The sequence below is a fragment of the Schistocerca gregaria genome, chromosome 3 (genome assembly GCF_023897955.1).
Source record: "Schistocerca gregaria isolate iqSchGreg1 chromosome 3, iqSchGreg1.2, whole genome shotgun sequence".
NCBI lineage: Eukaryota > Metazoa > Arthropoda > Insecta > Orthoptera > Acrididae > Schistocerca > Schistocerca gregaria.
The window spans coordinates 895,414,255-895,431,643 of NC_064922.1; positions in this window are offsets into that span (position 1 = coordinate 895,414,255).

Below are 17,389 nucleotides of genomic sequence, written 5' to 3' on the forward strand. Positions count from 1 at the left end.
AGGAACTGAGAGCGAAACACAAAGGTGACATTGTTCTTATGTCAGTGACAGACAATGCAGAACATTCGCAACAACATCCCAGACCTGTTTTCCAAGGGAGGGGAAAAAGAATAGCAAGAGGGTAGACATGCAGCACAGGAGGTAAAAAATTCCGCAGAGGCTGGGGCCCCGTGGTAGCCAAGCAAATATAAGTCAAAGAGTGGCGAGACCCCTGGAGGGAGGGGTAGGTGGAAGAGGGCGCAGTTACGGAAATCGTCTGAATCTGGATGGCCAGACACAGATTTGAACAGTCGTTCTACCAAATGCAAGTCCAGCCAGCTAACCACTGTGTCAGATCACTCAGTTCCTCCTGAGGGTTGCATAGATAAAACATGAACACAGTCTACAAGTTACAAAGAATGGTCATTAGAACAATAGTTAATAACAGTAGCTGTGCGCCCTATAATGATAGGTTTACACAGCTGGGGAGTCTAACTGCAGCATGTGAGTGCAAATACCAATCTGTTACACAAATCAAGAACATCATCAGCAATTATGACATACTGCCTGTTGTTTTCTATCTTGGGATCCTCAGTGATTCTTGTTTACCGATTTGCGTGATGTTTCACCAGCACGAGAGCTGGTATTTTCAAAGGTGCCTCACTGTTGGAGGGAAACGTTTGACAGTGACAGGCACTCATGATAGTTGTGGCACTCCTAAACCTTGGGCTAGTTTGAGAACATGTTTCTACAAAAGTGACATGTTGAAGCCTTCCTCTGGCCTATACGTAAGCCCTTAAAAAATAAATCTAAATCTAATGGTTATGGAAGTGGGTATTTTTTCCTTTTAAAACAAGTACTACACAGACATTCTGCTGTAGCTGAAATAAATTTCTGAATCTTATTGCAGTGCTAAAAATTGAAAGAAGAAACAACTCATTCCCATTTAAGGCAATTCCTAAAAATGGAAAATCCAGAATGGAATATGACAGTATCATGAAAAGGATAGATTGCTACTCACTGCTAAAATAGGTGAGCTTTCAGTCAAAAGGCCTTCTTCTATAGTAGACAATTGACCACTGTCTCTGGTGGCCAAAGACAGGGGTTTTGTGTGTGTGTGTGTGTGTGTGTGTGTGTGTGTGCGCGCGTGTTGTCTACTTTAGAAGACCGTCTGGCTTAAAGCTCACTTATTTTAGAAGTTTCTCTGTTGTGCCTGTCTGTAGCTCAACATCTCCACTATATGGTGAGTAGTAGAAATCTGTCGTAGTTTAGAAGATGCTCCCAGCTCAACCATCTTCAATTTTGATGAAATTTGTACAGTATGTACCTGAGGGTCCTACATGAACTTATGCAAAGTTTCAGGCTTGCCTGTAACTTGGTTAAGGTGCTAGAGCCACTTTTGTGAAGACCACTTTTACAGAGACCAAAAAAATTGAAGAAATCTTCAAATTTGGCATTCCACTGATCCTAATGTAAGAGCTAGACTCTTGCTTCTGGGTACAGTGGTGCAACTTTTTGTGCTTTACACACAAATGATGGAAGCAGAGTTCAGAAAGCAATGCATTTTGCATAATCTCAATTCAAAGTGGACAACAAATCATGTTGCGAGAAATTTGTCCCATACTTTAACGAGGCAAAAGTAGTCGAGAAAGTGCGCTATGGACCTGGTCTTTTGCTAAACTACTGTCTGGGTTGTGACGAAGCAAGCTGGGATAATTTTATTTCCCACCATGTTTTGCCATCTGCCTCCTTAAAATTCATTTTGTTCTTAACTTGTTACCATTAACATACATGAATATAATCTGCATTTCCATAAAAGAGAAAGGCTGGCCCTCAGTTTTAAAAGAATATATCACCAGATCTAATTTTGTGCTTAGTTTATGTATGTAATTGATATTCTCATTCATTTTGACTATTACTAGATAGTATCTTTTGTTATAGGGTGAAATCAGTAATTGTTTCATAACTTAAATTCTATTGTTGACATATAAACAAATATAAATTCTGTACTAATTATAAACATTTGAAGGAACAACTAGTTGTATTCTTAAAGGGTCTATTTGCCTCTATTCGAAAACTTTTTAGCAAAGCCAGCTCTTATTTAATTACAAAGTAATTATTTTGTCAAAAGTATTGTTTGCATCATTTGAACAAATAATTCGGCTTAACCCTTGTAACAGAAGAAACTGTTAAAATGAACGAATTTTTCAATATATTCAGTTAATTTAAAGATTTATTGTTTTAACTGTAATTTCTGTAAATTTCATTTTGAACAATGTGTAGTTTCAGCGCCTATTATTGTGAGGATATATAAGAGCCCAATATTTGGTCATGAGGCAGTCAGTCACCGCTGAGTTTTAGACGAGAAACCTGTGTTGGATAGAACAACAACAATGCTTCAATTTAATTGTGAAATAAGTGTTACACAATTAGGCCATGTGTTAAGACAATGATAGTGTCTGCTCCATATTTACCTTTTTATTCTTCAAGAAATGTTAACCACGTGGTTAGGCTTTTACTGCTCATAGATGTTCAACAGGAAACTGCCGTAGCAGTATGTGAATATTCGTCTGCAACCTATTAACGAGGCTTATGAAAAGTTAAACAATAGTGCACTGGACATACAACTGTGTATTATTGGGGGGGGGGGGGGGGGGGGGGAGCGTTACAGTGAAAGTAAAGTACTGTAAAACGCAAATGTGCACCTGTCACCTACATCATTTACAGTAGATATCCCCTAGCTTTTCAGCCAGTACATCGACACCGAGGACAATCAATGAAGAAATAAAGCAGGCAAGTGTCATCACAGGGTGTTTAGTATATCACAAATATGAGTCAAAATTATGGGGTTGCGCTAAGATTGCGCCAATGAAGTCACTGTCAGTTATATGCAGCTAACTATTAATAACTTTCTGCAATCGCACACATTCAACAACTGAAGATAATATTTTGATATATTCTGAAACAAATTGAAGGTAATACACGAGGAATTTGGACCGCAGTTGTTTCAAGTTAGTACAGACTATATCCACTTATCTCATATCTTTCAGAAAGTAAGATTATTGTCGAATTTTCGATACCAATAATAATTAGGAACTTATCACAAGTTGAAATGTTTGTTGTTCCCAGGACAACCCCGACACCGTTCGCCATTTGTTTTTGTAGGCTGTGAACCATGAACCATGGACCTTGCCGTTGGTGGGGAGGCTTGCATGCCTCAGCGACACAGATGGCCGTACCGTAGGTGCAACCACAACGGAGGGGTATCTGTTGAGAGGCCAGACAAACTTGTGGTTCCTGAAGAGGGGCAGCAGCCTTTTCAGTAGTTGCAAGGGCAACAGTCTGGATGATTGACTGATCTGGCCTTGCAACATTAACCAAAACGGCCTTGCTGTGCTGGTACTGCGAACGGCTGAAAGCAAGGGGAAACTACAGCCGTAATTTTTCCCGAGGACATGCAGCTTTACTGTATGATTAAATGATGATGGCATCCTCTTGGGTAAAATATTCTGGAGGTAAAATAGTCCCCCGGATCTCTGGGCGGGGACTACTCAAGAGGATGTCGTTATCAGGAGAAAGAAAACTGGCGTTCTACGGACCGGAGCGTGGAATGTCAGATCCCTTAATCGGGCAGGTAGGTTAGAAAACTTAAAAAGGGAAATGAATAGATTAAAGTTAGATATAGTGGGAATTAGTAAAGTTCGGTGGCAGGAGGAACAAACTTTTGGTTAGTTGAATACAGACTTAAAAATACAAAATCAAAAAGGGGTAATGCAGGACTAGGTTTAACAATGAGTAAAAAAATAGGAGTGCGGGTAAGCTACTACAAACAGCATAGTGAACGCATTATTGTGGCCAAGATAGATACGAAGCCCACACCTACTACAGTAGTACAAGTTTATATGCCAACTAGCTCTGCAGATGACGAAGAAATTGAAGAAATGTACGATGAAATAAAAGAAATTATTCAGATAGTGAAGGGAGACGAAAATTTAATAGTAATGGGTGACTGGAATTCGAGTGTAGGAAAAGGGAGAGAAGGAAACATAGTAGGTGAATATGGATTGGGGCTAAGAAATGAGAGAGGAAGCCGCCTAGTAGAATTTTGTACAGAGCACAACTTAATCATAGGTAACACTTGGTTTAAGAATCATGAAAGAAGGTTGTATACGTGGAAGAACCTTGGAGATACTAAAAGGTATCAGATAGATTATATAATGGTAAGACAGAGATTTAGGAACCAGGTTTTAAGTTGTAAGACATTTCCAGGGGCAGAAGTGGACTCTGACCACAATCTATTGGTTATGACCTGTAGATTAAAACTGAAGAAACTGCAAAAATGTGGGAAATTAAGGAGATGGGACCTGGATAAACTGAAAGAACCAGAGGTTGTACAGAGTTTCAGGGAGAGCATAAGGGAACAATTGAAAGGAATAGGGGAAAGAAATACAGTAGAAGAAGAATGGGTAGCTCTGAGGGATGAAGTAGTGAAGGCAGCAGAGGATAAAGTAGGTAAAAAGACGAGGGCTGCTAGAAATCCTTGGGTAACAGAAGAAATATTGAATTTAATTGATGAAAGGAGAAAATATAAAAATGCAGTAAATGAAGCAGGCAAAAAGGAATACAAACGTCTCAAAAATGAGATCGACAGGAAGTGCAAAATGGCTAAACAGGGATGGCTAGAGGACAAATGTAAGGATGTAGAAGCTTATCTCACTAGGGGTAAGATAGATACAGCCTACAGGAAAATTAAAGAGACCTTTGGAGAGAAGAGAACCATGTGTATGAATATCAAGAGCTCAGATGGCAGCCCAGTTCTAAGCAAAGAAGGGAAGGCAGAAAGGTGGAAGGAGTATATAGAAGGTTTATACAAGGGCGATGTACTTGAGGACAATATTATGGAAATGGAAGAGGATGTAGATGAAGACGAAATGGGAGATACGATACTGCGTGAAGAGTTTGACAGAGCACTGAAAGACCTGAGTCGAAACAAGGCCCCCGGAGTAGACAACATTCCATTAGAACTACTGACGGCCTTGGGACAACCAGTCCTGACAAAACTCTACCAGCTGGTGAGCAAGATGTATGAGACAGGCGAAATACCCTCAGACTTCAAGAAGAATATAATAATTCCAATCCCAAAGAAAGCAGGTGCTGACAGATGTGAAAATTACCGAACTATCAGTTTAATAAGCCATGGCTGCAAAATACTAACGCAAATTCTTTACAGACGAATGGAAAAACTGGTAGATGCAGACCTCGGGGAGGATCAGTTTGGATTCCGTCGAAATGTTGGAACACGTGAGGCAATACTGACCTTACGACTTATCTTAGAAGAAAGATTAAGAAAAGGCAAACCTACGTTTCTAGCATTTGTAGACTTAGAGAAAGCTTTTGACAATGTTGACTGGAATACTCTTTTTCAAATTCTAAAGGTGGCAGGGGTAAAATACAGGGAGCGAAAGGCTATTTATAATTTGTACAGAAACCAGATGGCAGTCATAAGAGTCGAGGGGCATGAAAGGGAAGCAGTGGTTGGGAAAGGAGTGAGACAGGGTTGTAGCCTCTCCCCGATGTTATTCAATCTGTATATTGAGCAAGCAGTAAAGGAAACAAAAGAAAAATTTGGAGTAGGTATTAAAATTCATGGAGACGAAGTAAAAACTTTGAGGTTTGCCGATGACATTGTAATTCTGTCAGAGACGACAAAGGACTTGGAAGAGCAGTTGAACGGAATGGACAGTGTCTTGAAAGGAGGATATAAGATGAACATTAACAAAAGCAAAACGAGGATAATGGAATGTAGTCAAATTAAATCGGGTGATGCTGAGGGAATTAGACTAGGAAATGAGACACTTAAAGTAGTAAAGGAGTTTTGCTATTTAGGAAGTAAAATAACTGATGATGGTCGAAGTAGAGAGGATATAAAATGTAGACTGGCAATGGCAAGGAAAGCGTTTCTGAAGAAGAGAAATTTGTTAACATCGAATATAGATTTATGTATCAGGAAGTCGTTTCTGAAAGTATTTGTTTGGAGTGTAGCCATGTATGGAAGTGAAACATGGACGATAACTAGTTTGGACAAGAAGAGAATAGAAGCTTTCGAAATGTGGTGCTACAGAAGAATACTGAAGATAAGGTGGATAGAGCACGTAACTAATGAGGAGGTATTGAATAGGATTGGGGAGAAGAGAAGTTTGTGGCACAACTTGACTAGAAGAAGGGATCGGTTGGTAGGACATGTTTTGAGGCATCAAGGGATCACAAATTTAGCATTGGAGGGCAGCGTGGAGGGTAAAAATCGTAGAGGGAGACCGAGAGATGAGTACACTAAGCAGATTCAGAAGGATGTAGGTTGCAGTAGGTACTGGGAGATGAAGCAGCTTGCACAGGATAGAGTAGCATGGAGAGCTGCATCAAACCAGTCTCAGGACTGAAGACAACAACAACAACAACAACAACAACAACAACAACAACATGTCTGGAGTGTTAAAATAATCATTTTGCTGTTTGTTTGGTGATTTTAAGCCAGTTTGTGGCAGGTTCATTGTTAAGTTTAACCATTTAACTGTACTAGAGACAGTTACATAATTTTTGTGAAGCTGAATGCTTATTAATTTTATTTCTTTTCTTTATTTAGGACTCAACAATTTGATTTTGGTGCCTGAAGTATATCAAGTATATAAACATACTGTTTCCGCTTGCCATTTAACAACATACAGTGCGTTAAAAGGACTCAAAGCTATAAAGGAACTTTCCTTAGAAGAACAAGAATTACTTACTAGATGGAGTATATTAAAAACAAAGATTCCAAGACTTACCAAGCGGGCAAGTGCCAGTAGATAGGCACAATGAATAAAACATACAAACACACACACAGAATTTGAGCTTCCGCAACCGGTGGCTGCTTCGTCAGGAAAGAGGGAAGGAAAAGGAAAGATGAAAGGATGTGGGTTTTAAGGGAGAAGGTAAGGAGTCATTCCAATCCCGGGAGTGGAAAGACTTACCTTAGGGGGAAAAAAGGATAGGTATATACTCGCGCGCACACACACATACATATCCATCCTTACATACACAGACACAAGCAGACATATTTAAAGGCAAAGAGTATGGGCAGAGATGTAAGTCGAGGCGGAAGTGTGGAGTCAAAGATGATGTTGAATGACAGGTGAGGTATGAGTGGCGGCAACTTGAAATTAGCGGAGATTGAGGCCTGGTGGATAACGAGAAGAGAGGATATATTGAAGGGCAAACCTGTCCTATGCACCCTCCCACCACCACCACCTACTCCAGTCCTGTAACCCGGAAGGTGTACACGATCAAAGGCAGAGCCATGTGTGAAAGCACCCACGTGATTTACCAACTGACCTGCCTACACTGTGACGCTTTCTATGTGGGAATGACCAGCAACAAACTGTCCATTCGCATGAATGGACACAGGCAGACAGTGTTTGTTGGTAATGAGAATCACCCTGTGGCTAAACATGCCTTGGTGCACAACCAGCACATCTTGGCACAGTGTTACATCGTCCGAGTTATCTGGATACTTCCCACCAACACCAACCTATCCGAACTCCGGAGATGGGAACTTGCCCTTCAATATATCCTCTCTTCTCATTATCCACCAGGCCTCAATCTCCGCTAATTTCAAGTTGCCACCACTCATACCTCACCTGTCATTCGACATCATCTTTGCCTCCACACTTTCGCCTTGACTTATATCTCTGCCCATTCTCTTTGCCTTTAAATGTCTGCTGTGTGTGTGTGTGTGTGTGTGTGTGTGTGTGTGTGTGTGTGTGTGTGTGTGCGTGCGTGTGTGCGTGCGTGTGTGCGTGCGTGTGTGCGCGCGTGTGTGCGCGCGTGTGTGCGTGCGTGTGTGCGTGCGTGTGTGCGCGCGTGTGTGCGCGCGCGCGCGTGTATATACCTATCCTTTTTTCCCCCCTAAGGTAAGTCTTTCCGCTCCCGGGATTGGAATGACTCCTTACCCTCTCCCTTAAAACCCACATCCTTTCATCTTTCCTTTTCCTTCCCTCTTTCCTGATGAAGCAGCCACCGGTTGCGAAAGCTCAGATTCTGTGTGTGTGTTTGTGTGTTTTATTCATTGTACCTATCCACCGGCGCTTACCCGCTTGGTAAGTCTTGGAATCTTTGTTTTTAATATATTTTTCCCATGTGGAAGTTTCTTTCTATTTTATTTACATCATCATTAATTTGAACCCAACAATTACTAGATGGAGTGGTTTACACTCTACTGAAAATGCTCAACTATGCTTCCAACATAAAGCTTTACTGCTACAAAGATTTGAATTTTTGCAAAGATCATGCTGCAACCCATTTGGTAAGAAAAACCAAACTGCATGAAAAAGTTTGTGCTCGATCAACCTAGAAACAGCTGATCTACTAAAAGGACAACCATATCTGATATTAACCAGACCGAAAAATGTGCCCTTGCTGTAGAAAAGAATTTGATACACAAACATTCACAAATGGAAGTTAGATCTCAGTCAGATGAAGATGGCGAGACTAATGTTGATTACAATTTGAATACAAGCTTAACAGCTGTTGGAATATCACCATTAAAATTTCAACAAATTGGTGCAAGGGATACAAAAGGATATGCGAAGTGCAAAATACATTAAGTTGAAGGTGCAATTATTAAGAAAATTGCAGAAGTGGGAGGACTTGATCCCAGTGAACTGGAGCTACCGTCCACAAGCAAGTTATGCTTGACTTGTTCAAATTATAGTTAGCTGGTCCAATAATTGAAAAACAAATTACATATAACAAGTCAATGAGAAAAATTCAAATTCTGACCATAATTCCCCAAAGCTGGTCTATCAAAAAGACTATGGAAGAATTTTGCGATTCAGAAAGAATGGCAAGGAAGGCTACATAGTTAAAATCTGAACAGGGAATACTGGCACAGCCTAAAGGTAAATATGAGAAAAAGCTCTCCAAGGTTCTGAAGGCAAGAATTCAAATGGCTCTAAGCACTATCGGACCTAACTAACCTGACATCACACACATGCATGCCCGAGGCAGGATTCGAACCTGCGACCGTAGCAGTCACGCGGTTCCAGACTGAAGCGCCTAGAACCGCTCAGCCACATTGGCCAGCTGTGAAGGCAAGAGTCCTAACATTTTTATGATCAAGTGTTCAGTCAGATTTGTCCAGGAAAAAAGGACTGTATTACTGTTCAGATTGATGGAAGAAAGGTTCAAAAACAAAAATGCTTGTTACTGAGCAACTTAAAAGAAATGATTAATGTGTACTGCAATAAAAATGGACTGGAAATGGAATTTTCCAAATTTTGTGAATTAAGGCCAAAGTGGTGTGTGACTGTAGGCACAGCTGGTTCACATTCTGTTTGTGTCTGCACAATACATCAAAATGTGAAACTAATGTTGTCACATAGCCTAATAAAAAAAGATTACAAAATATTGGATTACAGAAGTGGCTGATTCCATCCATGTGCTTAGACCCAGAAATGGCTATTCTATTCGTCTCCAATATGTCACCTATTATGTCACTACATACACACAGCAAGAAACGTGACAATACATATAAATAAGACAATAAAAATCTCCCTTCAAAAATACAATCAAATTAATGGGACAACTGTGGGAAATTGCACTTTTAGGGTGGGGACAAGATCCCAAAACACACACAAAAAAAAAGGATTACAACATTCCGTTACAGCGACAAAAATCTACAGGACTCTGACACTTCTCTTAACCTATATACATCAACTGCAACTACTGTTAATGAAAAATCACCACCTACCACTACGAAAAATAAAACCAAACCATAGCACCTCAAAAATCCAAAAATCAAACATCCATACATAAATTAACACACATTCAATACAACATAAAAAACAAAACATCACAACTCGAGAAGAATAAACCCAAAAAACTAATTACTTACCACCAACACACACACACACACACACACACACACACACACACACACACACACAGACGATGGAACTCTGGTCAACCTCACATTCTCGCGACGAATACTACACTTCACCATCTCAACAATCATTCCAAATAACTGGAGGGATTTAATAACAGATAACATGTCCTCTCTCATCTCTGACTGCATCATAGCACTGTTATATTTCATCACCATATCCATACCTAACAAAAGAAGTCACACAATAAATTAAAGGTCTTACAGCATCACAAACAGCAAACCCTCAAATGAACCCAATACAACACATTACACTCAGCACACACCACCAGAGGGTACCACCAATCACAAGACGATGTCTGCAAGCGCAACCAACTCATAAATTCCGCACCATAATGATGTCACACACAACAATACCCTTACATCACGGGTCAAAGCAGATGGGTGGAATTCGAGGCTTCCATGACCCCAAAATGTTACTGAGCAAATTTGCCTGTAATTTGGAAACAAAGGATTGCGAGCTTCATTGCTGTGAAGTATGTCCATGAACAGAAGCTCTAAAGGAACATTTGGAAGGCGCTTTTGCAGATATCGATCCTGAGGATACAATTCAGTTCAAACAATGGACTTACACTGACAGAGATACACTTGAAACCAGAGAAATGACCTTAGAAGAATTCATTGAACTATTAGTTACAAAGCTTTTGGCCCTTTCTATTCACCACTACATTGCTAAGCATCAGAGCAAGCATTTGCAGTGCACTAAAGGAAGTCTCAAACCAGGAGAATTTATTATATTAATGGATTTTGCTGAAAATTACTCCTTTATTGTCCAAGGATTCCACTGGGAAAAATAGTAAAGCTGCAATATATTCATTTGTCATTTACTGTAAAGATAGGGAAGAATTAAAAAGCATCAGTAACTGCATAATCAGTGATTGCCTCCAACATGACACAGTTGCAGTGCATGTGTTTTTAACATACTTGATCAAATCGCTGAATGCATTTTTTAAAGAAATTAAGCATATTCATTATTTTAGTGACAGTTCTGCCACACAGTACAAAAATTTTAAGAGCTTCCTAAATCTTTGCCATCATAAGAAAGATTTTGGCAGAATGGATTTTTTTTTTTTTTTGGAACAAACCACAGGAAATCATCATGTGACAGAAATGAGGACACAGTTAAGCATTTAGCAGCAAGAGCTAGCCTTCAGTGCCCAACTGACAACCAAATCTTTTCACCAACTGACCTGTTTGAATATTGCAATAATAATAAATAATAATAATAATAATAATAATAATAATGTGCAAGGCATTGAATTTATCTAAATTAAAGAAAGAAATTATTGAAGATGCAAAAACTGATCAATAAATACATTTTGAGGATGGATGTACAGTGTTTGGTACAAGAGACCATCACCATTTTGTGCCAATTGATGAAAACCGACTTCAGATTCAAGGAGTATCAAATGATACATTGTCCTTTATAGCAAATGTTAACCGATATGCAAATGTTGCTACTAAACATGATGCCATACTGAACTACAGCCTGGCCAGTATGTCACTTGCGTTTATGATGGAAAATGGTGGGCAGGAAATATATGTGAACTTTTATGTGAAGAAAAAGATGCCTTGATGAATTTCATGCATCCTCATGGATGCTGCTCAATCATTTCACTGGCCAGCTAGAAGAGAAATATGCTGGATTCCAGAACAACAGATAATTGCAGCCATAGCATTTTCAGCTGCTTCAATGATGGGGTGGCAATACAGTTTGCCGGGAGCAATAGTTTTGGCAATCGGCAACAAATTTAAAGCATTTAACAACTGAAGAATCTGCATTATGGCTTGGGAACCACAAAGAGACCCAAACAAGGCTTGGATACCCACAGGCTTGGGAACCTGTTAGACTCCCACTTTCAGGCTCGGGAACCTGCAGTAAAGAAACCCACCCGTGGCTGACCTTGCATGGCTATCAGGTATGGCTCCTTGGCAATGTGGCCGTCAGTAAACGAGATTGGTAGTAGCATAGCCACATTGGAAAATTAAAGGAATTTTCTCAAATTACAAAAAAATTCAATAGTTTAGTCACAATTTTTGCACCTCACCCAAAGAGACACCAAAATGAAAAAGTTTTTCAAATAGAATGAAACGTGCCTTGTTGAATGGTGTTAATGAATAATGTGGTAGGTTTTCGCATAGGATGGGGCCCCTCCACGCCCGCACCAACGTGGTGACCAAACCAAAAGTTCTACTGTCACCTCCGTATAACACGTTAGTTTTAGAATCAGGAGTCACAGGATGCAGGCTGTGATGTTATCCATGCGTCTGGGTAAGATTACTCATTTACATGGTCCATCAGGAGATAGAAGTGGTCGAAAGCGATTGAAGGGTAGTGGTTTTTAAGGGCAGAGGGAAAAAAGTGCCAAGGCAAGCGCCAAGGGAAAAAAACCTCTGCGATAGTAGGACGGGTAGTAAGGGCAGTAGCGGATTACTAGCTGCGACAGCGCATGCAAGGTGTGGTTATGTTAGTGCGAGGTATCGTGCATCGTTACCGATGTCGTTGCTGGCGCTCGTTCCAGGATCTGCTGCTGCTGCGTCCCTGAAACATTACATTGTCATCATATATTAGTGGGCGATCGGTCATAGATCAGCTCACAGTGTGGGGGGTGTGTGTGGCTGGTTTGCGTGCTGTGTGCAGTACGGTTTCCCTGCGATTGCCGGTATTTCGGCAGGTTAAGCATCTGGGGTTGCCAGTAGTAGCTGAGTTGCAGGGGCTCGCCAGTACTGTCATGTTAGCGTGCTATGGACCATAGATGTTCAGTTTCGTGCTAATAGTGTTTTTGGTCTATTATGTTTCCATCTATGGTTGTGGTCGTAGTTACCCAGAGAAAGGATAAACGGGTTACGCGAGTGTCTCGTGTTTCTGTATAGACGTGAGGAGAGTTTTTGGAACACCTGCAAGATGGTATCTAGCCGATATTCCCGGTGAAGGTCCGCGGTGCGCGTGTAGCGCGGAGCGTTGCTTATGATTCTGAGTACTTTGTTCTGTATGAGCTGCAGACGGCGCACACATGTGGGCGCAGCGTATCCCCAGAGAGGAGCAGCATACGTCATCAGAGGTCTGATAAGTGTGGTGTACATGGACCTGGACACCCTCCTATTCAGTGTGCTACGCCTGTTAAGCATAGGGTAGAGTTGTTTGAGCCTCGCGTTTGCTTTGTTGGTCACGTGTTGGATGTGGTCCCCCCAGAGTAGTTTCCGGTCCAGCCAGACACCGAGGTATTTGACCTTCTCTCGGAAACGTATTGGGCGTGCGTGTAGTGTTATTTGATTGCAGTGTTGATGTTTGCGCAGTAGTTTCGGTCTTCTGGTGAACAGAACGGCTTCGCACTTGTCGACGTTTACTCTAACACGCCACTTCACCAACCAGGGCTCTGCCGTTCTGAGTGCGGTCTGTAGTCGTGAGTTAATGTTAGACGGCTTCCAATCTTGCGCTAGGATAGCAGTGTCATCCGCGTAGATTGCCATAGTCGTGTTATGTGTATCTGGGAGGTCGTTAATGTAGAGGTTAAACAGTAAGGGCCCTAGGATGCTTCCTTGGGGTACCCCTGCCTGCATACCATGTCGTGTTGATTGTTTGCCCTGCACATCAGTGTTGAAACTCCTGTCCGTGAGATATGAGTGTATGAGACGTACGAGCCTGTCGGGGAACCCTGCGTCGTTTAGTTTGCGTATGAGGCCGTTGTGCCATAGACGATCGAAAGCCTTCTCGATGTCCAGGAACACCGCACCAGTTGCTTTGTTCATGTTGTATCCGTGTGTGATGTATTCGACGACACGGAGGAGTTGTTGTGTTGTCGAGTGGTGATTCCTGAAGCCGAATTGCTCCGGCCTCAGGGTGTCATTTGTAATGCAGTGCCTAGTGAGTCGTTTTAGTATTACCTTCTCAACAATCTTGCTGAGCGCGCTCAGCAGGCTGATGGGTCGGTAATTTTGTGGGAGGGAGTGGTCTTTCCCTGGCTTCCTAAACATCAGGACCTTGGCCGTCTTCCAAAAGGCGGGGAAGTGTTGGTGTTTGAGTATGGCATTCGTGATGTGCGTGAGATAGTCTATTGCTTTATCCGTGAACTCCTGGAGGACACGGTTTTGAATGCCATCGTGACCAGGGGCCTTCCTAGCAGTGGTATGCATGATGGCCCATTTCACTTCAGCTGTGCTAGCCTGGCGGATGTTGTTGCGCGCTGGTTGGGCCAGGATGCGAGTGACCTCCTGGTCTGTTGCAAGTGTGAACGCTGGATCTGACGGATCCATGTTCGGTGTGAATGACGCTGCAAGTGTGAGGGTCATCAGTTCAGCTTTTTCTTCCGCAGAATATGCCGGTCCGTCGGGCCCTTGTAGCGTGGGTGTGTAGTGTTTCTCCCTGGTGAAGTGTCGGGCCATCTGCCACACGCCAGGTCGCGTGGTGTCTAGCCCTGCGAGTTTTTGGTCCCACTGTTGTGTTTTAAATGTTTGTATTTTGTCCCGGATTATTCCCTGGAGCCTGTTAATGTGCCGTTTGAAGTGCTGGCGCCTGGTACGCTGCCAATACCTCCTGAGGTGGTTCCTCATTGAGATAAGGCCCAGGATCTCCTGGGGCAGGGCAGCACTGTATTGTTGTGGTGTGCGAATTGGTATGGTGCCGGCTATTGCGTCTTGGACGGCGTTAGTAAGGGTTTCAATAGCATCATCTATTTGGGCTGTCTCATTAATTGCGTGGGTAGGTGGGATGTGACTGTCGAGCGTTTCCTTGAACAATGTCCAATTCGCGCGCTTGTAGTCGAGCATCCTGCGTTGGTCAATGTGCTGCAGTGTTTCTTCAATGTATAGCATAACAGGTTGGTGATTTGAGGGCAGATCGTTTTCAACAGGAACGTTGAGTGTCGTTGTTATGCCCTTGATGAGGGCCATGTCTAATACGTCTGGCCTGTGTCCCCTCCGGTAGGGAATGTGCGTCGGTTCGGTCGGCGCTAGTGTAATGTAGTTTCGTCCTAGCACGTGTTCGTATAGTTTTTTGCCGTTGGAGTTTCGTATACGTGAATTCCAGTCTGGGTGTTTCGCGTTAAGATCTCCAGTGGCTATTACGCGCGGTGATATGTTGAGTATAGTGCTGATGTCGCGTGTCACAATGTTCTTAGGACTGTTGTATACTGACACCAGTGTGGTATAGGCTCCGTTGAACTTGACCCTGACGGCGGTTGCCTCTAATTTTTCAAGTTCAGGGAGCACTATGTTTGTGTGTTCAATGTCTTTGTGTATAATGATGGCCGTTCCATCGAAACCAGAGCCGTCCGGTCGGTTGGTACGATAGACGCAGTAGCTGGTAAAGTTTAGGTGGTTGTGCGGTTTGAGTTTAGTTTCGCTCAGTAGTGCGATAAGGATGCCCTTACGCTCCATGAACGCGGCAAGTTCCGCCCTTTTGTTGTTGATCCCGTCTGCATTCCAGAACAGGATCTGTGATAGTGTCTGGTTGTTTGCGAAGGGGGCCGGGTGTGGCGTATTATCCATGTAGGGATGTGGACAGTGTGGTGAGAGTTGTTTGTATGGCAGTCAAGTACTGTCCGGGTTGGGCAGACATGACCTGTGTGAACAGTGTGGTGATGACCGAGAAGATCAGTACTGTCCGGGTTGGGCAGACATGAGCTGTGTGAACAGTGTGGTGATGACCGAGAAGATCCTGGTGAGGATCTGTTGGGTCGTATGCTGGGGGAATAGTGTTTCCAATATTCCACCTTGTGTTGTGTTTGTGTTGTGCGTGTCGGCCTGTGGCTCGTTTGTGTTGTTAGCGGCCGCTGGTGCGGGTGTTGGCGTTGTGTGTGGGCTGGCGCTTGTGTTGCTGCTGTGTGCTGCAGTCTGTGGTGCCTGTGTTACAGTTGTGGTGACGGGTGGAGTAGTGTGTGTGCTGGTGTCGCTGGCTTGCTGACTGTGTGTCTGCGTTTCCGTGTTCTGTTGTTGCCGAGTGGTTTGTTGTGGCAATCTTGTGTACCCGTTCCTGTTCCCTCGGGGTCGCCTACGCCTTCTCTGGGTTTTCGGTTCTGGGGGTCCTTGTGTGGGTGCGTCTTCCTGTGCGGTCTGCGTGGTTTCGCATGCCGTGGCCTCAGGGAGTGGGGTCGTGTTGTTTTGGGGAGCTGGTGTTGGAACCTGTGTGGTTGATGTGTTTTCTGTTGGCTGAGACGGTTGTATTGTTGTCGCAGCGGTTGTGTTTTGTGCGTGTGATGGGCGCGGAGGTTCCGCCGCCCGCACCGCTCCTCCAGGGCTCGTAGCCATGGCAAACGTTACACCGTTCCTGACAGGGTTTGGTGCGGGCCTTGGACGTGGTATGGCGCTGAGTCCTCTAGCTTGTTGTATTTTACGCCTCTGCGCCTCTCTGTATACGTCGCAGCCCCTGTAGTTGGCCGCATGGCCTTGACCACAGTTGGCGCAACGGCGTGCGTTTCGTTGTGCTTGTGTACAAGCGTTGGATGCGTGTTTGCCAGCGCATCCGCGGCAACGGGGTGCCAGGCGACAGCGAAGGGCCGAATGACCGAATCGCTGGCAGTTGTTGCATTGTTGGGGGACGAGTGGTGGTTCATATAACTCTACCCTTATGTCCATCCGCAGAAGGCTTTTTATCTGCAGAAGGTCGCGGGAGGCGGCCGTATCGGCCATCTCGACCAGGTAGTGTGGTAGGCGGGTGTGTGTGCGGAAGCCCGTCATCCGGTCAGCACTTCGGCAGTCGTAACCAAGGAAGTTGAGTGCCGCTTGAACTGTTTTGTTTGGTGTGCTGGGGTCCACTCCCTTCACCACGTACTGCTGTGTCCGCTCTTCAGCAGTTCTGTACGTGTAAATGTGGTAGGTGTCCATTCTGAAACACATGACTCTGAACATAGGTCTATTTTGATACATCCATGCCTTTCAGCAAATTTACAGGATGGTAGCACAGTAATTTAACACACAATCCAGGCCCAAATTTGTGATAAACTAAACACCCAGACAAACAGTAGTTTGGCAAAAGAACAGGCCCATAGCGCACTTTCTCCACTACTTATGCCTCATTAAAGCATGGGACAAATTTCTTGCAACATGATTTGCTGTCCACTTCGAACTGAGATTATGCCAAATGCATTGCTTTCTGAACTTTACTTCCATCATTTGCGTGTCGAGCAAAAAAAAAATGTTGTACTAATACACCCAGAAGCAGAGTCAAGCTACTTTACATTAGGGACAGTGGAATAACAAACTTTAAGATCTCTTCGCGACTTTTTGGTCTTGGTAATAGAGGTCTTCACAATAGTGGCTCTAGCACCTCACAAACAAGACCTGCCTGTTATGTTGTTCCAGGTTCAATAAAAAATGTGCTGCCTATTGAACAATGAGTGGAAAGGCTGAAAAGAAAAAAAATACTATTATTTTTTTGTTTTAATAATGGAGGTTTTGGATTCCCTAGTTAACAAATTATTTCACTTTCCACCAAAA